The sequence below is a fragment of the Sceloporus undulatus genome, chromosome 4 (genome assembly GCF_019175285.1).
Source record: "Sceloporus undulatus isolate JIND9_A2432 ecotype Alabama chromosome 4, SceUnd_v1.1, whole genome shotgun sequence".
NCBI classification, from domain to species: Eukaryota; Metazoa; Chordata; class Lepidosauria; order Squamata; family Phrynosomatidae; genus Sceloporus; species Sceloporus undulatus.
In genome coordinates, this window is record NC_056525.1 from 216,953,655 (window position 1) to 216,976,913 (window position 23,259).

The 23,259-nt window shown below is 37.9% G+C and overlaps 1 long non-coding RNA gene across 1 annotated transcript; it reads right to left on the reverse strand.

Moving 5' to 3' along the window:
• Positions 1-403: 403 nt before the first annotated feature.
• On the reverse strand, positions 404-10,701 carry LOC121927787. Its single transcript, XR_006103338.1, has 3 exons — positions 10,633-10,701; positions 7,232-7,322; positions 404-554 (listed from the first exon to the last, which is right to left on the reverse strand). It is a non-coding gene; the product is annotated as an uncharacterized LOC121927787 (long non-coding RNA).
• Positions 10,702-23,259: the final 12,558 nt, after the last annotated feature.

Consider the following 23,259-nt stretch of genomic DNA (forward strand, 5'->3'; position numbering starts at 1 on the left):
CAAAAAGAAGCTCTGAAATGGAGCTTCTTTTTTGCTCCGCGCGGGAGCCACGCGGTTTGGCTGCTGCGGCTCCCGCACGGAGCAAATGGCGCCGGCAGGAGACCGCCACAAAGCGGAGGTCTGTATCCCGCCTTAGAAAGGAATGTTATGATCACTGAAAGTCAACATGAGTTTCTCAAGAATACATCATGCCAGGCTAATCTTATATCTTCTTTTTTTTATTGAGTTACCAGATTGGTAGATGAAGGGAATGAGTGAATGTAGTGTATCTTCAGTAAGGCCTTTGACATGATATTCTTTCAAAAAAGCTAGTAAAACATGGGTTAGACAATGATACTATTAAGTGAATCCATGCATGCTTGACACACTGATCCCAAAGGATACTCACCAATGGCTCCTCTTCATCCTGGAGAGACATGACTAGTGGAGTGCCATGGGGTTCTCTTCTGGGCCTAGTGCTGTTCAACACCATTATCAATTACTTGGATGATGGAATAGGTGGCATGTTTATCAAATTTGCAGAAGACACCAAATTAGGAGGAAGTAGTTAATATCTAGAGGACAGGATCAGAATTCAAAATTACTTAGATTAGAAAGCTGGTCCAAAACTGACAAAAATAATTTCAACCAGGAGAAATGTAAGGTATTACACTTGAATAAAAAACAATATATGAAAGCCTTAGATGGGTGACACTTGGTTTGACAACAGTACATGTGAAAGAGATCTGAGTACAACACAAGCTGAACACGAGTCAACAGTGTGATGCAGCAGCTAAAAAAGCCAATATGATCCTAAAATGCATCAATAAGAGTGTGGTGTCTAGACTGAGAGAAATAATAGTACCACTGTATTCTGCTTTAATCAGATCTCAAATGGAATTTTGGATCCAATTCTGGGCACCACAATTCAAGAGGGATTTTTACAATCTGGAGCATCTCTAGCAGATGGTGACAAAAATGGTGAAAGATCTGGAAACCATGCCATATAATAAAATGCTTAGACAGCTGGGCATGTTTTGTTTGGGGAAGAGAAGGTTAAGAGTTGACATGATAGCCATATTTATATATTTGAAGGGATGTTATATTGAGGATGGAACAAACTTGTTTTCTGCAGAGAATAAGACATGGAACAATGGATTCAAGCTACAGGAAAAGATAGTCTACCTAAACATTAGGAATAACTTCCTGAAAGTAAGAGCTGATCAACTATGGAACACACTTCTTCAGAGTGTAGGGGAGTTTCCTTCTTTGGAGGTTTTTTTTTTTTTAAAATAATCTTTATTGAATTTTCTACTAAAAAAAAACATACAAAAGTATATTTAGCATAATTGTAGCGTAAATTAATACATGTCTTCTTCCAATCCCGACTCGTCTTCCCTGAAAGTCTTTCGGAGGCCTTCTCTTGACCAATATTAGTTTACTAAACACCCAAATTACCCAATGCGAAGTCCCACAGTCGTTAATAAACTTTATAGTAACTTTCAAATCAGAAATACAATAATAAAATATACAATAGTTCCATAACATGATACAATTACACCACATTCTTCTTTGGAGGTTTTAAACAAAGACTGGATGGCTATCAGGAGTGCTTTGGTTGATCTTGGTGATTAATTTTTCCAAATTTCTCTTATTGAGGGTTCCACCTTGCTTTTTAGAATTTGGAGTTCATCTTCATATGCTTCTTTGTTCTGTGTGTCATTCATTGTTTCATCTTTTTTGTGTATCGCCTCTGTGTATTGCATCTAACATCCTTTTATTTCTTCTTGATCTTCTGGTATGCTTTTTTCTGTATTTCTAATGTTGGAAAAATGAAGTGCATTTGTTTATTGATTGCAATGGATTTTTAAAAGATATACTTAACCTTCTCTGGCTTATTCTTATTTGACAAGTCACTTTACATTTAGAAAAGAGTTCTGACACTCTCGCTAAACTGGTGAGTTCCTCCATTAAGAGATTGCCTGAGAGGGTTACATTGATGTGTTAATTTTGTCTGACTTGGACTGAGGCTGAAAAATCAATGGCACAGGATATTTTAGGCTTTGACACTGTGAGGATTTTCTACCCTTCTGTTTGATGCAGGTGGGAAATGTGGAGATAGCAGTATTAAAACATACTGTAACTTTGAGAAAAACGATCACTTATTTCCCCCTCAAAACCTTTCTTGGGACAAGATTACATTTTCCTTTTGCAAACTTTTCTCCTCCTCCTCTTCCTCTTCCTCCTCCTCTTGAATTTTAGACCCTTATTTGCAAACATTTAATGAACATTTTTTGTACAGAAACACTGAGGTTGTTTTTTGTCTATATGCAAAATAGAGACTGAGATCCTGCATCAGTTGAAGTATGTCTGGCATATGGCTATGCCTCTGTATCTACATCTCTCAGAGCCTCTCACCATGCTTTCCTGTTGTCAACAGGCAAAGATGTCTTTGTTCAATAGCTTTTAATATGTAATCACTCACAGGGAGGTTTCTTACTGGGGTGTGTGCTGTGTTTATTTGTGTTTTTAATGTCTGTATTTTTTAAAATGCAATTTTATACTGTTTAAACAAAATGATTTTGATTTTTTTAAAAATGCTACTGGTAGATTGGTCGTTGCTTTTATCTGTGAGACATGTTGAGTTCCAAGAGAAAGACAGCAAATAAATAAAATAAAAACAAAATAAAAAGTGCTACCCTCCAACCCACTTTTTAAATGACACAGACCCCCCTCCCAATATGGAAATTCTGTGTATTTGTTTTATATGCCTAATTTCTTATGGAATGGTACCTAAGGCAATGGACAGATAAAAATGGTTTAAAAATTACTAATGCCATTTTGTAAACAATTAAAATAATTTCATTTTTGTGTTTTGGGAGGGAGGATAGCCATAGAAACATCAAGCTATTTCCTTCTATATGTCTCCACTGATCCTCTAGCTCTGGGAAGACATGGAAATAGTCATGTTTCCAGAGGGGAGCTGTATAGTTTAAAAGGACTATTATTTGGCAAATAATTCTGACTTCCTCAACTAGGTTATGAGAATGTAAATTGGATTGAATACTATCATAAGTCAGTAACAGGAAGCCAGCTATGGTCATCACTGTGGTTTCTGATGCTGGATAGAAAAACTGGTCTTTTTGCTCTAATGAACGGGCAAAACAACAGCAAACAACTGAGAGCAATTGACAGTTTTTTTATGGTATGCTTTGAGGTGTCAAGACACGATTTCTCATTGAGCACATTTTGTCTATTTTTAAAATATTCCTATTGGATTTCTCTCATATTTTTTACGATGGGAATGGTGTCATGTTTAGAGAGTTAATCTCAAACTTGGAAACTTGGAACTTGATTTTCAATTCTGGGAGTCCTGGTTTTAAATCACTGGATGACCACTCATGCTTTCTCAGCCTGATCTCTAAGAGCAGTAGTGTGGATAAAATGGAAAGAAAGGGAGATTTGGATCCTCCCTTGAGATCATTGTAGAAAAGGTAGAATATAAATATGATGAAAAAGAAAAAAGAAGGTAGGTAGGAATAAAGGAACTCTGACCACTGTGGCCAATGGTCAGGCATTACAGAACTATAGTCCAACACATTTCAGGTTGGAAAGGGCTGATTTATACAAACAAAATGGAGCTAAAAACATGAAAGGCACACATGTAGAGAAGAGATCCGGTGCAACACAGATATTTGCACAACCAATTGTAGTAAATTGTTGTATATAATGGCCTGTAAATCCAGAACTTTGTAAAACTATAAAAAGCTTGAGTGGTTTGTTTGCTGATGAAACTACTTCCATATGATTTTAAAAGTCTAGGAAAATAGGCGCAGCAGTGGTACAGGGAGGAAAAGAGGGGAAGAAAGCTCTTTTAGACAAGCTGACTTCCCTGAAAATGATATTTGATTTAGGTCCATGTCCTTTGCCACTGAGGATTTGGAGTATTAAAATACATTGTCTAGATGTTAACACACAATGGTCTGAATCCTAGTGGTAATCTCAACCCATTCAATTAATTGCATATAAATAAGTGAATCAACAAATCTAGTTGAGACTGTCAGTAGGAATAAGGCTTATGTTAGAGCATCATGTGAAGGGGACATGGTTCTGTGAATGCAGACGTTATTTGGTGCAATCCTTGGGATGTTCAGTGAAAAAGATAGAGTGGCAGGTGATGCAAAAGACCCAAATCACTGCTAGTCAGAAGAGACTATACTGGGATAGATGGACAAATAGTCTCATCCCTAAACCAAGAAAGAGATAATGTGAAAGAGGGATTATGTGGGATTATTTTAGTTACATCTACCCATATAGAATATGCAACTAAAAAGGTGCTTGCCAAAGACTTTGTGAGAAAATGGGTGTTGCAGAGAGGTATGAAGGCCTGTGCAAGTGTCCTGAAGAGAACATTCTAAATATATACATGGCAAGAAAGAAAGTAAATAATCTTCCAAATCTAACAACTCCATTTAATACAGTAGAATAAAAAGATGTCATCTCTATAAATAAGATATTAGACACAGAGAAATGAGAACTGGTTGCATCCAATAACAAACAGGACTTCATACTGTTAACAAGCTGATTAGTAAATGGTTATTTACCATCAGGAAAAATTATTTGCCACTATTTCAGGATTAAATGGGAAGTGTCAAATAATGGAATTTACCATATCACCATGCAACACATTGATTGATACACACACCCACATACAGAATTTCTAAGGGGATTTTTAAAAATGAAAAACAGTGTTTGAAGAGAGAAATAAATTGCTCATACACAACTACAAATGTGGAAAAATTACATTCCTGCAATAAGTGAGGTGGAATAATTCCTGGAATAATTGAGATACTTAATGATGACTGAAATGGTTTAGTTCAGATAAATAAGGTACAACAATGCCTTCATTGTTCCTTTCTCAGTGGTGAATATTTATAAAATATGAAATAAAGGCAAAGACAAGTTGCTTTTTGATTACACCATTGATAATTAAGAATGCTATCTGAAGGAAAAGAGATTGCACAGCATGGGGACAATGAATAATGGTAATCTTGACTAATCTTGAATCTCACCAAGATTTGTCACCGAAGAGCATGTAACTTTTTCTGGATTATACAGAAGCTATTCAAATAGGCTAATCTGTGCTAAAGACGCTGTTATTTTTACTCATCCCAACACAGATTTTGCTAACATTGACATCAACTCTCAGTGTTTTACACCAAAGAATCAGATATACAGTTGTCAGGAAACTTTTATTTTGCATATTAATAATATAGCCTACAAAATCATTTGCCAAAGGGTATGGCAAGAATTAGCTCCCTCATTGATGATAATTTCAGATCTAGCAAAATAAAATAAGAAGTGCCTCATAGAAATGTACTTTTACAAGACTGTTAAATTTGCACTTTAAATGGGATCAGACTAGGTATGGTGTGGGAAATCCATCACCTTTTTCTTTGGTGAAAAATAGTCATGAGGGGTGGATTCTGATTTGGATGGATTCCATTTTATTGCAGGAGGGGGAATTAGTTCTTTGTCCCCTGTGATGTTTCCATCATATAAGTTATGCCCTTGAAGATACCTCTGTTGGACAGGTATAGAAAGTGCATTCTCCATATCACATGTACTCCCCAGTCCCTATTTGCAACCCTGGGCTTCCTCTGATCTCCAGAAGCTCCCACTCCCAGTTTTTCAGGTGAACCATTCATTCATTCATTTCCCCAACCATTGCCTGGAACAGTGTTGTGTTAAAACACTCCCCAATCACTATCACCTGGCAATACCTCATCACTTTTTCCAAAATCTAATTGCTGGTAATAGAAAGAAAGAGCTTTGCAGACAAATAATTTTACTTTTGTTTTTATTAGTATTGATTAAAATCTTCCAAATCTGCACCTCTGCTTAAAACTCATAAAATTAACTGCTAATTAGACTGAGTTTTAATCATTGTGATGATTCCCATCATATCATCAATCATGATCAATCATCATCATCATCATCATATAATAGAATATTTTTTTAAAAAAATAAAGAAACTAACAAAAAACCAGTGTGACCTTTATGCACTTCAGCAATCTAGAAAGTTGTCTCTAGCCTATATTGTACCTCTTCCCTCTCTTTCATCATTAACAGCAGTCTCAGAAGGCAGCAATTTACTTCCCATAAATAGCATGTGAGTACATCGACACCCCCTCCCCCCGATCACTGCAGTCCTAATCATACTTAATATGCTATCTTCCCTCTTTTTTAAAGGCATTGCAAAACCTAACCAGGAAATTTCCCACTTCATGATTAATTCTGCTATGAGAGTTATATTTTTGAGATCCAGATATTGGTGAGAAGGAGATCTGACTTTCACTAATTCAGTTTCTGGTGTTTGAATGCCAAGACTGAAGGAACTCATATTAATTCTATTTTTGTTTGTATCCATTGACTCTGTTCTATTTTAGTATCCCATCAATTACAAATATAGGGCCGATTATATCATTAGAGAACAGAAATCTTCAGTGATACTTTGTATGAGGGATTGATACTGCTCCTTAATTACCCTTGGTTGTGTGCACTATGGTTGGAGAAAGAAGCATGTCGCTGGTGCTAAAGGGCCTTCTATTTTTGCATTTTCCAGATCTTTGACAAATCTCAGCACAATAATCATACACACACTGCATTCTTGTTTCTCCCATAGCAATTCAGTTCTCACTGTCAGCTTCTCACTGCTAGAAAAGTCTTAATTATAATTAACACTGGAGTAGTGGACTGTATCTGGGCGAGTTTTACTGTTAGGCCATAAATTGTAATTCCCTCATCTAGCAGATACTTGGAAGTAGCAGCATCAGCCCACCCACAATTCCTGAGTCCACTGGTCTTTCTTCTCCATTGGAGGAAATATTTATTTGTGTCACATGATTTCCCCTGTAGCTCTAGAATTAGCCTGCTTACTTCAGGGTACTAGAAGTCATGGTCCCATTGCCAATGTTGTAGTAAGGTTCATCAGCCAGGACACATTGTTTGTGTACACTCAATGGGGACGTGTTATCATGTCCTTTTCCTCAAACAACAAAAAGTCTGGGGTCAGCCCCGTACTGAGAAATAGCTTGGAGTACAGGAGCTGTAGGCCTAACTTGAACTAATTAGAGCTAAATAAACATGTTAAAGATGTGTATGTCTGCATTGAAAAGGTATTCTAGAAAGGCAAGCATAACAAAAGGGCCTCATTATATAAACTCTCACACTACATCTGGCCATGGATTACCTAGGTATGGTATGCACAGTTATGGAAATGCTGGTCTCTTGGAGGTCCAGATAGGTTTGCATCTTAGGATCCTCTAGAAGTTGTATAATACCTGTAGTAAATACAACATATTTTAAATTATAAATTGTATTTTAGAGTTTTTAACTGTTGACCCTATAGAATCAAACTCTGTACAATCTGAATGAAGATCTACTAAAATATATTTGCTCTTCTGTTTTACCTTATTTTATTGTTATATTACACTGTTGTACTATTTTGATTTTGCACTTTTTTGTTGTTGTTACAACATACACCATCATGATGATGTTAACATATAGTACCATATTTTTGCTATCTTCCTTTCTTAGGAAAAAGTAAACATTCAGCATCCTTTATAATAACATCTAATTGTAGCAATTTATAATCAGTAAATAAGTATCTCCAGGCCTCCTGTTGGAAGAAAATGTCATTTCATATTCAATGAAGGTATTCTTGAATATCCACGCTTATCAACTTAGAAGTAATATATTGCTAGATAGGTGCATTTAGAAATGGCTGATTTTTGAATGTAGATTCCTTCTCCCCACCCTCAAATGCTGATTACCAGTTTCTACACTTGAAGATTAAAATGAAGCTGGTAGCAAAGCTGTACTTGCTTAATATCTGAATTCATTATGCTGAATTATGTGAATTTCTTTTCTTTCCTCAATTCCCTCAAGTGGAAGCCATTAATGCAGTGAGTGTATGTCTTGTAGCATCTGTGGGGGTACTGATCTGAGTAGTCACACTGAGAAGAAAGCTTTATAGGCTGAAGAGTGAAAAAAGTAATGGCATCATTAAGGGGGTACTTCAGATATATGCTCCTTAATGACTCTGCGCATCTGCAATATCAGTTGCAAGAGTAGAGCTACAATTGTGGGGGGGGGGCAGAGATGTTATATTATTCGACATAGAAGGAATGATGTTATTAAGCAAGGCATAGAATCAGAGCACAAATTTGATGAAAAGATGAAATCCACTTTTGTGGAATCAATAGCCCTATTCACTTATTTATAAAGCATGTTGAATCAACATGCAAAGAAGGGAGCATGCTAACTTCACCCCTTCTGACTCCTGTCTCTCTCCCCATGTGGAGATTGATGAGTCTGAACAGAAAAGCTTCCCCTGTGTGTGGCTGCTCTCCACATGACTTGCCCCTTCTTCGTATATTGATTCGGCATGCTTCACAAATGAGCGAATAGGCCTTGTTTGTGTATTCCAAATCTACATTTAAACATGTATGCAATAAATACACTACAAAATCTGAATGAACTTTATTTTTGGGGTTTGCTTTGTCAACTATAGATAAATGTAAATAGGAATTATTCCATATCTTTTGGGCATGAGATGCCCAGAGGACATGATTTTCTACAGAGGATACAAGCTTTCTCCAGAGAAAACAATAAAAAGAAAAGAAGAGAAAAAGTTTTTTTAAAAAATGGGGGTTTGAACACTGTACTCATTCAGAAAATTTCCAAACTGTGAATATTCTGTAAAAAGGCACACCGTTTTCTCATTTTAATCCATCTGCCTAAATAATTTTTTTGAAATTACTTGTTCTTTCTTGGAAGGATGAAAGAAGGGAAGATTTATATCCTTTTATCTCAAATAGTGGATCAGGGCCCATCAATGAATCAGGATCCTGCATAAATAGGTTGCTAAATTACTACAAACAGACTGGTAATGGAAGGCCAATTCCATCTCCTTTTTTGAAATTAATAGAGAAAATGTGCAAAGTTTTGTTTGTCTTTCCAAACCCTGATAACTATGAGAGATTAGATCTTAACATTTGGGAGCATTACTTCTTCAGAATATAATTCCCAGAATCCCAGTAGCCATGCCTGAAACAAGCTTGGCAAAGGATTACTGGAACAGACATGTCAGGGTTAGCGGCATTATCTAGAATCCTTGGGGCATTGCCCTAGAATAAAATCCACTAGTAATACGTACCCTTGGGCAGGTACTCCCTCCTCCTCTTCCCCTGTTTCACAGTCTACCAAGTGCTAATGGAGTTTTGGAGCATCAGTGATTTGGGTTCTATCCAAGAAGCTAGGAATCAATGAAGTATTATCAGATAATGTGGCATGGTCCAAGCAGTGTCACTTTTTGTGGTACTGTAGCCCTGACTATAGTAATTCCACTTAGATGTTTTGTCACTCACCTTGGAATTGTTTCCAGAGCCCCTATCACTGCTAGAACGCTGTTGTTTTCCCAGAAGTGCAGGATCTCAGTTTGTAGGTTTTCATATTCCATAATTTCCCCCTCTCTCAGTCTGATTGGGCTTTCCCCTGGGATTACTACTTCTATAATCAAACCTTTCTTTTTCTCAGCTATAGTCTGCCATATATGATATTCTAATCATTTGTCAGTTGTCAGTTTGGATGTTAAAGTTCCATAAGATTTTTATGTCATCATTTTTACCAACTTTTTAAGTCTTCATTGTAGTCTTAAAAAGTTCATTGTAGACCAGTTCATTGTACACAATTCATATTTTTGTATGTCTGTTCCTGTGAGATAGGGGGATATGATTATTTCTACCTGCAGATTCTCCCAAATCAAACAGACGTCTGCCAAGCATGCCAAAACCCACTGAATAATGGTTGAAAGCCCCCAAACTAATCAAATTAAAAAAGAAAATGGGCTATATGACTCAGTATCTTTTGCAAGACAACCAGGGCAATTCACCAACCACTGTGCAAGAAATGGACAACAGCAGAAAACAGATTAATAATGAAATCCTACCATAAACCAAACTTATCAGCCCTAGGTCACCAAAAGAAGAGATGACGATGGCTAAGCACTCTAGGCAGTGCTGGGCACCTGAGTCTAGGGGGCCTTTTTTAATTTACTTCAGTACTCCAATAAAACTTCACTCTGGGGTACTGTGGAAAATTTACATGGATACTAGATTCAACCAGCTGAGGCACCTCAGAAGGTTGCTGTCACCTTCTGCAGCCTCACCATCATCACAAAGTAAGCTCATCTGATAGTACTTTGTGAAGGACGCCCCAAAATAGAACTCCCAAAGTAGGCTGCTGATATGTAACATATTTTAATTACTGATGACAATATGCATTTAAATGTCCTTATTCAGCTTCACTATCTGGAATAGTGTGGGTTAACACTTCAAAGAAATAACACTTTTAAACCAAGTCCTTACTTAAAAAACAAACACACACACATCCAAAATCCTATCCCTATACCCCTTCTTTAGACAACAGTTTTCCCTCGTTATTGAAGAATCTGTTGATGAGATGTAGCTATTTTAGCCACAGTTTTCTTCCCTGATCCCCTTTCCCATCCTTCTGCTTCTGCTATTTCCATTGTATCACAGCTAGGTGCCATATTGGTAAACCAAATGAAAGAGAAGAAAGATAACTTACAAGTAAAAGCTGGGCCAATAGCACTGTTTCCTTCTTTCCCTGTCTTGACAAGCAACCCTTTCATTTGCGTCAGGGGTGCAAACAGTCCTATCAAACATAGGTCCTGTATCAGTTTTTAGCAGCATAGCTAATATGTGCCATCTCGGATGACAGAAGCTCAGCTTTATACATCATTCAGCTCGAAAAAGCAGTATAGCTTCAGTTCCTTAATGGTGTCATTTTGGCTGAATGCTATTAACAGATTACCCCTGCCTAGGGCAGTGGAGCATGTGCAGCCGAAAGATAACCTTGTGTTCGTAATTTAATATTAACTGTTTTCTCTATAGTACCTCTTTCCAGTACATTAACAACAAACCAATATGGTCTTGTCCCCTGAGGTCATATTCTTGAGCAAAAAATAAAAAATAAAAAATGGATTACATGATAGCAAGTTCCTGAAGATTTTCCAATGGAGTATTACAAATCGCTCAGTGCCTTCCTGGCACAAATTTGGAGGTGGGGGCAGGGAAGGAGGGAATAAACAGGCTTAGATTCAATCAAATTTAATTCTTCCAATTTAGCTTTACCACACTTCAAAGGGTGCTCTTATTAATGTCTTGGTGGGAAAAAAAATTAACAGTAATTTCCCTTCCTTATACAGTACCGAAAGCTTCCAGTTGTGTTTGACACAGTGAGATCAAGAAACTCCTCTCTCTCCCTCTCCCCCCTCTCTCTTTTTAAGTGAATACTCTGACACAGTTTGATATAAAAGTGTAAGCCATTTACAGAAAACTCTTTATGGAATTTTCATCCTATTCCATTCCCGGGAGCTAAATTTATATCATGCATTAGCTATCATAGCGCGAGAGTATTAGACTTTCCCCTTTGCAAGCCGTTCCGTGCAGTCGGAGGGCCCTATCACTCTCTACCACTCACATACACAAGCATTACTGGTTTATCTCATCTTCTGGAGCAAGTACTTGGCCCAATTCATTCCTTTAGGCTACTTTACTAATAACCTATTTCTTATCAGGGCCTCTCCACCTCAGCTTGTGATCAAAGACCCAATTAATGGAACGGAGAAAGGTGAAGCATTCAAATAATGGAGACAGCTGTTTTTCTCTGTTAGAGAAAATCCATTTGTATTGTTATCACCAGCTCCAAGTTCCACAGTCCCTGTTTAATTCAGTCGCTGTCTATTTCTGCTGATGATTAAAAAAAGAAAAAGAAAGAAAGAAAAGTCACAATGAACTCTGAACAGAATGGCAGAAATATCACTGTATTTCAACTTGGCCTGGGTGTTATCAACTTGAAAGTGAAAAATACAAGCAGATAAGAAGAAGGAATGTCCAATAACGATCATGTCACCCCCCTCCCCATTCAAGCTTGCATTCTTTCGTCACTTTCTTCATAGCTCTCTCCCTCCACTCTGCCCTTGGTCGATTCTCATGCATGGTCTAGGTCAGCTGTCAGAATCAGAGGAGCAGAAGCTGATGGTATCTTGAGTCCAACATGAATTGAAAGTAATTACAGAAAGGAAATAATCATAATTCATTGGCATGAATAATATTTGTGAAGAGGCAGAGCCTTTTAAACCTTTTGTGCCATAAGAAGCTGGAAGTTAAGTCAGCTCTTTCAGTTTATCAATTCCTGGATCAAATAGCTTCATGGAAGAAAGAACACATGCTCAATAGATGGGCCCCTCTTAAAATGGTGTTGCTTTGTTAGTAACATTTCATAGCTTAGGTTTTTCTATCTCTCTCCCAAGCATCTCTTTGGAGTATTCTTGGTTACACTAAAACAGATTAGTGAAATGTGAAGTCCAAGAGCAGTTGAACTTCAGTGGACTCTAGCCAGTATAACTACTTGTGAGACAGGATGGGAGATACAGTTCTATACACATTCTCCATCTGTGGGGTGATAGGTGTGCACTCAAAGGGGTGCATCTACATTGTAGAAATAATGCAGTTTGACACCACTTTAAGTGTTGTAGCTCCATCCAATGGAATCCTGGGATTTGCAGTTTTACAAGGTCTTTAGCCTTTGCATGCTGATGCCTCACAAAACTACAACTCTAGGATTCTGTAGGATGGAGCCATAACAATTATAGTGATGTCAAACTGCATATTTTCCACACTGCAGCTGCACCCTAAAAACCATTCTCTGTGCCTTACATATACAACTGCAGATCCTTCTAGCTCATAACATATTTTTTATTCTAGCTAGTTACATTTACATATAGAGGTGTAGATTCCAGGTAGAAGGGTGGCAGTCCTCTCTCCCTCCTGCAATCCTTCCCACATGTCCTAAGAATTCAAAAAGCCTGCTCCATGGAATCAGTATCGGCAGACTGAACATGTTGATGCTATTTCTAGGATTATCAATTAATTAAAGAAATAGAGACTTTTTGCATGTCACAGTTATAGTGCTATGATTCCACTGTCACTGCTATGGTCTATCATCCTGTGAAATCCTGGGATTTATAGTTTACGGAAGGTGATTAATTTATAATTTCTAGTTTAGAGAAGGTAAAGAAGGAGCCCTGGTGGTGCAGTGGTTAAATGCTGGTACTGCAGCCATTCACAGCCTCAAGGTTGTGAGTTCAATCCAAGGCAGGGCTCCATCCTTTCATAGGTCTCTAAAATGAGTACCCAGCTTGTTGGGGGCAATTAGTTTACACACGTAAACCACTAAGGGAGTGCTTAAGTGCACTGATAAGCGGTATAGAAATGTACTTGCTATTGCTATTAATTGATTCAGATTACATGAATGTGCAAATAAAAAGTGAAAACATTTTTAGGTTTTTAGATAAGGCAGCCATGTATTTCAGGAAGCATAATATTAGAAAACATATGCCTTTTTCCAGACAGGAAAGAAATGCTTACTATCATGGACTTTTAAAAGTTCTTGTGGAGGGATGGAAAAATATGCACAGTCATTTTTTTTTCTGGGTTGAAAAATGGGTTTCCCAGCTATCAGGAACTTTTGTGGGGAAGAAGTATAGACCAATGAAAATTTTGTGCAAGTTTCTCCTAGCAATTGGAATCCCAAAGTGTTGTGCAGGAATTATTGTGCAGAAAAAATGTGTGTTTTTAAGCAACCCCCTCCCCATGGGTTTCTTATGCATAAAATACTGCATAGAAAGCAGGGCTGAAATGCAAGAAAACAGTTTTTTCTTTGCAGAATAATAATAATAATTTAATAATTTGTTTTATTTATATACCGCTATTCCAAAGATCATAGCGGTGAACAGCAAGTAGGCTAATTAGCAAGTAAGCTAATTATCAAGTAATTCCTGAACAATATTGTTATCATTGAATTGGAGAAGAACACTGCAGTAGAATATTCATTTCCTCTTGCATCAGGGAGAACTTACTTTAATCATTAATGTTTGGATGTGAACACAAAGTACTCAAGATCCGGATTTAAATCCATATATATATATATATATATATATAATCTGCTGCAGGACTAATCATAGAATAATAGAGTTAGAAGAGATCACAAGGGTCATCCAGTCTAACCCCCTGGCATGCAGGAACTCTCAGTCAAAGTATCCCTGACGAATGTCTGTCCAGGCTCTGATTAAAGACCTTCAAAGAAGGAGACTCCACTACACTCCAAAGGAGTGTGTTCCACTATTGAACAGCTCTAAATGTCAGGAGGTTTCTCCTAATCTGGAGCATCCTTGTATGCCCAGGATCCATTTGTTTTTAATCATCTGATCAATTAATGTTTTAAAATCAATTTATCCTATTTATTAATCATTAATAAACAAAAAAAAAAATACAAAACTAGCTTCTTTTTCATTTTTTTAAAAACTTCTGCACCAGGGAACATGAAGATACTGTAATTCAGGGCTGAAACAGATGTGGTGCAGGTGTACCATGTTGAATCCACTAACATAGTTTGTTCGTTTATGTAGCTGATTTTGTTTAATGTACAGAATCAATATACATGGTAAGTACTTACGTACTTTATTTATTTATAGTATTTCTATATCACCTTCCAGTCCAGAAGGACTCTGAGACGGTGAACCAATAAAAACCAATAAAAACCAATACAAAGATGCAAAAACACATTAAACTACTCTTTTAAAACTCCTACAATCTAACAGTAGTCTAAAACCAATCCCGGAATACCATTTTGAAACAGTTAAAATGGCAATTTCAAACATTGAATGCCATGAGGAATGGCACTGTTTGGCTGCCTAGTGCCTTTATTTGGCTGCCTTCAATATTGGGCTGATGTTAATAGTATCTTTGGGTGCAGGGGATTATATTCCAAAATGGCCAATGGTGAGGAATGTTGGGAGCTGCTGTGCAACAGCATATGGGGAATTCACATGATTCCCTCCCCCGTAGTACATGGAGAAGAAGTCAAAGATCCACATACACAAGTACTGCAGGTTGAGCAGTGACTGGAGGCTTCACTTTGCAACAATGACACCAAATGCATATGTTGGGATAAAAGAGACCACATCTTTTTATTGTTTGCAACTATTGAGGCTTGGCTCCTACATGGATCCAGATATTGGTGAACCTGCCTGCTGGTTGAGGGAATCAATCACTCAGCCCACCTGCTAAGTATGGAAACCAACTTGCCCATCCCACTTGCTGAGTCTACCTTTGGAATGATAGACTTGGGATGCCACATGAGTGCAAGCCATTGGGTGGTTCCCATGGCATCTTGGAGTGGGATGGACTACCTGCTCCCAAGCTGGGCATGGCCCTGGTTGTCTATACCCCAGTTAGGAGATCATATGATGGAACCTCCTAACTGGATCTGACTGGCATACAAGCATTGTCTGCCCTCAACTGAATTTGAGCCCAGGCTAAAAATTGCCCAAAGTTGTTACAAAATTTAATGTACTATAGAAATTCACATACATAATGAACAAAACCACAAACCTATGAACAGGAATACAGAGGGGGGGGGAAGCATCTGTTATGCAGAGCATAGATGACTGTCCCCTATCTAGTTAGCCAACTGGCTTTAAATCTTGGCTTTAGATCCTTCAGTCCCTCCCACAACTCCATAGAAAGAACAATTCAAAGTAATTGATAAGTGACTCAAATGATATCCATCAGGTATCCTGGTCCTAAACATTCAGAACATTGAAGATCACCAGCATTTTGAATTGTAGTCCATACATATTGGAAGCCAGTGCAGCTGTTTCAAGAAGCGAATCCCTTGCTTCTTATATGCAGCCCCTAATAATAACTAGTGCTGCTTTCTGCACTACAGTCCTCCCTCCATTCTCGCAGTCTTCAGACTCGTGTCCCACCCTTATGCGTGAGGGACAAATGGAGGGGGAAAGAATGGAGTGCGTGCCTGAGCCTGTATTCAAGCCAATGGGACTTTAAACAGAGGCTGGATGGTCATCTGCTGGGTATGCTTTGACTGAGATTTTCTGCATGGCATGGGGTTGGACTGTATGGCCCTTGTTGTCTCTTCCAGCTCTGTGTTTCTATGAATATAATCAAAACTCAATTTTCGTGAGCAGTTCCGGGGCAGATCCCCTGTGAAAAAGGAGGGGGTGATACTTGTAATTTCTGAATACTCTCCGAAGGCACTATTGTATTGCAACAATCCAGATGGGATGCTACTAAGGCATCAAAACTACATATTGGAAGGGGCATGGCTGGAACACTATCCTGTGCTGGGCAAACGCTCTTCAGGCTATGCCTGAGATCTGGATGTTGAAGGTCAAGGATAGGTCATGAAGAATTTGCATATTGCAACCCAGAGTTTTCAAGGGAGTTCTACTTCCCCAGTTGAACCCAGTACAGAAGCCCGTTCCTGAAACAGTCCTACTGTCCAAGAGTATGACTAGTTTGCTTGTAAGCCCACATTCACTCCATTCATATTTCTATGGAATAATCCAGGAACTTGACAGCTTGCCTAGAAGGAAATTGAAAAGTAAGTCTCATGTCACCTGAATTTTGATCACAATCTTGAATGAACTTCCCCAAAAGTTTCATGTAGTTGTTAAACAGCATGGATGACAAAGGGAATGCCAAAGGCCAATGGGCAAGGCACTAAACAGGCTTCTTCCAGCACCACATCTTGAAACCAGCTCTCCAAGTAGTACCAAAACCACCACTGTGTCTTGGTTTTGCAAAAAGCAAATGGTTCTTTTCAGCTTTGGACACAATAACCCTCTAGGTATAAGATAGTGAAGATGTTACAAAACCTAAAAAACTCTTATCAAGCAATCTTGATAAGATTGGAAAAGAGAAAGCAGGATATTTTAAAATGATCCACACAGGTTGTCAAATATACTAGGTTCATCACTGCATATGAGATAACAGTGGAGATACCCAAGTCCATCAATATTCAGCACACTTACCATATTTGTGTGCACCAACTTCTCCTAGGGCTATTCTTTGGTGGGTTTCATAGACAAAGCCTCATTGGCTACATGCTACTTTCCCATTTCCACTAAATCAGAGCTGTGTTGTACTGAACATGTGCCACTAATTAATTACACCTGCATTTTTACTTATTCATCTAAATAACTATGTTAAGCAGATAAGGGATATGGCTATGTCTTAGAGATATGTCTTGGCAGGTACTTGCTATAAATTCCTTCCTCCATTCCACAGCTATGTCCAGAATTAATATGTTCGGCTGCCAAGGTAATGTAAATATGAACAAAAACAAGCCAAGGTGAGAGGTGCAAAATGTTCTGGGAGAGATATGCCAAGCAGACCAATATAATGGGGGAAAATCACACATGGCAAACTAAACCTCCTCGTACAATACTATTCCAGTGATTTCCATCACACTCCTTAAATTCTATTATTGTAAGCCAGTTCAGAAGGATGCACATTTTTGGTGGCCTAGTTCAATACAGGTAGCTGGATTAGTTAGTACAGTTCACTTCTGCACCTCAGTTTGTAAGGGGTATCTCTGGCAAGGGTTCTGAGCAGGTCAAGCTCTGAAGGTGTTTTGGATCTGGTGGTTCGGTGCAGTTCCCTTCCAGTACCCCCGTAACATACTTGCACTTCCCCTGGACTGCTGATGGAGCTCCATCACTGTCGATTTTTTGGAATATAGTAGTGGGTGTTCATCAGCGTGAATGTTTCTTTTGAAGTGGGCTCTACTTTGGTGCAACAATATATATGACACATTCTAGCATCATTTATTCAGCCTTCTACTCTCAATAGAATTGCATCTTAAGTAATGAATTTCTGATTATTCCCCAACCAGTTCCCATCTAAGGTGATGGGGAGGGAATCTCATAGATAATTTGTGTTGATTGCAAACAGTGAGGCTGGTGGGGACATGTAGGGGATTGAAGATGGAAAGAGGTATTAAAATGAAGACTGTGGAGAAAGGAGTCATACACAGTATTCACAACACTTTAGACCAAAAATCATGTTTTGAAAAAAATCAGATACATGCAACCTGGTTTTCAAATACATCCCTTTATTTTATTTTATATTCCTTGTAAATCAGTTTAGTGGAATTAAGTAAATTTATTTGCATTCCACAGGTGATTCTACTGTAACTTCCTATTATTGGAGATATGCCAAACTAATAAAGTAAAATATATGCTTGATCTCAAAGAATATCTACTAGAGTATCCAGGCCTATCTCTAATTTCCCACGGGCATAATAAAATGTATGGAGGCAAACCTAATTTTATGAAGCCTGCAAAATGGAAAACAATGAAAATGACAAAAACCAGAATTAAGAGATTGTCATCTCCCCTAAAGTCATGATTCTGCTTCACTTGTCGATGCTACTGAATTGTTATACCATAATATATAAAAGTAAAACACAGACCTTTTCAAGTAGCAGTGGCCCCTGTTTGAGAAAAGGTCTCTAATAACTATATGCAGATAAGAAAAATGATACATAATATATCTGCAGGTAATTTGGGGTACAGATTTTGAGATGTAATTTCATTTTTCATTTGTCTCTTTATTAGATAACAATATGAAGGATTGAAGTTAGATGACATAACTCATACTCTGTGTGCTTGCTGTAGAAACAATACTCCTAATTGTTAATTTTCAAGCACACATACACACAAACAGAAGCAAAATTAACAACTCAAGCATAGGTATTTTCCAGTGACATTCAAAGAGGAGTAATGAAAGTATTTTGCAAAAATATGCCTCCATTTATGTTTTGAGATTTTCATTACGTTTTAATGAAAAAAGAGGGGAAAACACTGGTATTCCTGCAAGGCAAGGGATGGGAACATATGGAAAATAGGAAATGGGATATCATGTTAAATCTGGACCATACATACAGCCTTGGGCAAGGTAGCAATCATGCAGACCCACCACTTCAATATCCAGGTAACCTTGGTCAAGAAAGTTTGCCAGCCAAACATACAATAATCCTGTTCATATGATTCTTTACTTTGCAAAGTCAGTGGAGGAGGACCAGGTACAGCACTGTTTTCATTTACAGCTCCCTATCGAAACCACTCAAACATAAACTCAGTGAATGGCAACCCATTCTGGACAATGATACCTCTCTCTCTTCCAGGTGATAGGTTTGTGTAGGGAATTTCTTTCATGGAAGAACTTGTGTGTAAGATGTGATTCACTTAAAAACTTGCTCATAGTTCACAGGAAATTTCTTTTTGGTCCCTGTGCACCACACACATAGTATCTATGCCTGAACAGAATTTGTTCAGAGTGCCGGTAGCGGCAGAGTGCCGGTAGCGGCAGAGTGCCGGTAGCGGCAGTTCTTTCTCCACACCATTATCTGTACCATACTACAATTTAGATGGGAGATCTTTGACTTGGGACTTTACCACCTGAGAAAAGAAAGGTGAAACCAATTGGGAGTGGCTTTCTCTATGCTGTTCTGCATGTTCTCGTAGCACTTCAGTTCTCTTCCCAAGGGGGAGACAGTTGTCAATGGGAAAAATGCATTCAGTAAAAGGCATGCTTTGATGACTGTCTCCCCTTAGGAAGAAAATGGAAGTGCCACAAGGGCATAAGAAGTCGTATGGAGAAAGCCATTGCTCTCCTGATTGGTTTTGCCTTTCTTTTCTCATGAGGTGAAGTCCTTGATCACTTCTTTTTCTTTTAAAATCGAAATGTGTCTCTGTGTGAATGTCTAATCTACTGTGTCAGGAAGAAGTATTTAATCCACACACTCATTGTAGCCTGATCAATAGCACAGGATGCAATCAAGATGACAAGAAATGGTTCAGTATCCCTACCTTCTGTTCCTTTGCAGCTTTACAAAACATCCCTTATCCCTATTAACCACATTTCATTTAAACAAAAGCAGAATGTCCAGTTAAGGATCTCCCCCAAAACAAGACATTTCCCACTGTCTCCCCCAATTTCTCATTTGTATAAAAGGAATTATCAAGAATTATCCGAGAGGAAAGTAGTAAAAAACAAATCATGAATTTCATTGCATATATAAAAGTGTTATATGCCTGAAAAACAATAACAATATGAAACTTCCCAAGCTCCACCCCAAAGGCTACATAAATATTAAATAGTAAGGCAACATACGTAAATGGTTTGTGTATGCTTGCCTGTGGCATACCTATTTTTGTATGGAGTGTAGTAAATTTCACTTTAATCTTCTCACATTCACCTCTATTGGGTTCCCCTGGTTTCTGTTGGTTTCACCTGGGAGAGCTGGGAATTAATAGACAGAACTGTTGATTCTTATCTATTTTTTTCAGACTAGGAAATTTGAAATTTAAGATACTTGACTGACAACAGTGAAAACATATTAGTGTGAACACAGGCCTATAAAGGGTTAGGTGCTGGCCTTACTAGTAGAAAAGAATGTTTACAAAATGTGAGTCATGAATTAGGATTGGTTCAGACATTAAAAATGTTACACAAAGAGTAAAATGGGAACCTTTATTACGTGTCCCTTGTTAACTCATTATTAAGAGCAAGTTGTTGTATTTTTTGGCTAGTTAGCACATTGAACCTGGAGTTTGGAGATCCCATCACAAATCCCGTCTGAGCTCTGAAAGTCACTGGATCACATTGAATTAGTCATTCTCTCTCAGCCGAACATATATTGTATTATTATTAAATATTGTAGAGGAAAAAGGGATGTTCACTATTGTGAGAGCATTGGATGATGGGCAGAATAGAAATTCAGATGACTACCTCATAAGAAAAGGTGGAAGATTGAGCAATAGCAAGTACAGTCGGCCCTTCTTATACACGGATTTTTTATACACAGATTTAAGCATACACGGTTTGAAAATGTTCCAAAAAAGTATAAATTTACCTTGATTTTCCATTTTTTATAAGGGACACCATTTTGCTATGTCATTATATTCAATGGGACTTGAGCATACACAGATTTTGTTATACACGGGAGATCTTGGAACCAAACCCCAGCGTATAACAAGGGTCCACTGTACATTTCTATACTGCTTATCAGTGGACTTAAGCACTCCCTAATCGGTTTACAAAGTGTAAGCTAATTGCCCTCAACAATCTGGGTACTCATTTTAGTGACCTCAGAAAGATGCAAGCCTGAGTCAACCTTGAGCCCTTTTGCTAGTATTGAACTCACAACCTTATGATTTGTGAGTGAGTGGCTGCAGTACAGGCATTTAACCACTGTGCCACCAGGGCTCATTATTGGTCTCCCTCCCATTGGTGCACCCAGATTGGAACAGTACTTTTTAAAATACAGTGGGCCCTCTCCTTATGCGGGGGGTCCGTTCTGGATCCCCTCACGTAAGGGAAAATCTGCCTATACTTGAGCCCCATAGAAAATAATGGGGCTCGTGCATGTGGCGGAGCAGCACACATGCGCCATGGGCGTGTGCACCATTGTTTCCCTCCCCAAGCAGCTTCCGCGTAAGCTGGAAGCCACATAAAATGCATCTACGCAAGGCACGGGCACACTGTAGAAATTAACTGGGTCACTTTTTAAAGCATAAATTAAAACAGTTAGTGGGAAATTAATGTTTTTTAAAAAATAACATTTGTGTTAAACTGTTTGTCACATCACATGTTAGTGCTTAGGTACACAAAAAGTCTGTGTCTGTGTGAATTCTGTTCTGATCTATTTTCTCTCTTCTTGCAATAAAGGTCCCATGCTGGTCAGAAGGCCTATTGCATGCTTCCAGTGTTGAAATCCATAACACCTTTTTCAATACCTTCTAGTTACTGCAGAAAATATGGTTGCCAGTGACTTATATTGACTGGAATACTGTAGTTGACAGAGCAATACAGTTGACAGAGCAAACCACCCAACAGGCAGTGTTGGGTGGCTCCAGCTATACTTGTAATATCTAGAGAATGTGGCATTCCTGAGTCAAGTAATAAAGTGTTGCTATTTGGATACCCTCCAACATGGCAAATGTTTTTACTGAGGACGCTCACACAAGCTAGGATAGGCTGCAACTGCTTTGTTTTTTCCCCCTTGAACCTACTGGGAAGGACAAGATTAAATATTCCTTTTTTCCTCTTGCCCTTGCTGAGTTAACTGAATGTAAAGTACTTTTGCACTTTGAATTCACTTTGCAGCAAGTGAAATAACCTGGGGACAAAGGAGAAATGAGAAAGGAGAGAGAAAAACAGGGACATTTTTAAAGCAGCTGAAGAAAGTGGGATGATAGAAGAGTAATTGGGACTCCCCCTGCCAAACTGGACAGTTGGAGGGGTATATGAGAAGGCGTGTTCTATGCTATTTTGAACAATGGGAGCCCCTTGTTTTTTATCAGAATAAAATAAAATAGAACGGAACAACTATCTTGTTGTTGTTTCACACACAAAATTATTAAAAATATTGTATAAAATTGCTTTCAGGTTATCTGTATGAAGTGTATATGAAAATAGACTTGGGTTCCATATCCAAGATACTCCATTATGTACGTATATGCAAATACACATTTTCCAAAATAAAATTTAAAAAATCTGAAATATAAAACAACTCTGGTCCCAATAAGTTCTGCTAAGGGATATTCAATCTATATATGGCCCCAGTTATCATTTGGTTGTAACACTTCTCAGAATACTACAATGTAGTTCTCTCTCTTTTTTTTTAAGATGAATATATTATGAGAAAGCGTGAATACATGTAGGTGTATTTGTGAATGCAATGCACAAGAAATTGATTTTAATATGGAACATTGCTTGGAAAAATGTATAAAATCAGCCAAATTCCATATATATTAAGATAAATTTGGATAAGCATCCGTAATAGATTTCATTTTGAATTCTGCCACTGAGCTATAGTTGCTCCCCTCAGATTCTCCCACTTCACATGGAAGGGTTACAATAAATTCAGACTTCTTTGTTTGATTCCTTCCTTCCTTTCTCATTAATGATTGTCCAAAGAATGAACAATAATTCACCAGTATTCTCAGTGACAGCATTATAGAATCTAAAGGTTTCAAAACTGTATCTATTGTTAAACTAAAAGTATATTAATGTTTACTGCATTTGGATGGTCTGACATGGTTATCCACTGGGTAAGAATTCTTACAGGGATCCAGGAACCCCATAGATACCAAAATCCATAGATGCTCCAGTCCCATTAAATACAGTGACAGAGTAAAATGGTGTCCTTTACATTAAACCACAAAATCAAGATTTGTTATTTGGAATTTATACCTTTCTTAAAAAATATTTTCAAGTCTAATATTTTCAAGTTCCACGGTTGAATCCATGGATAAAGAAT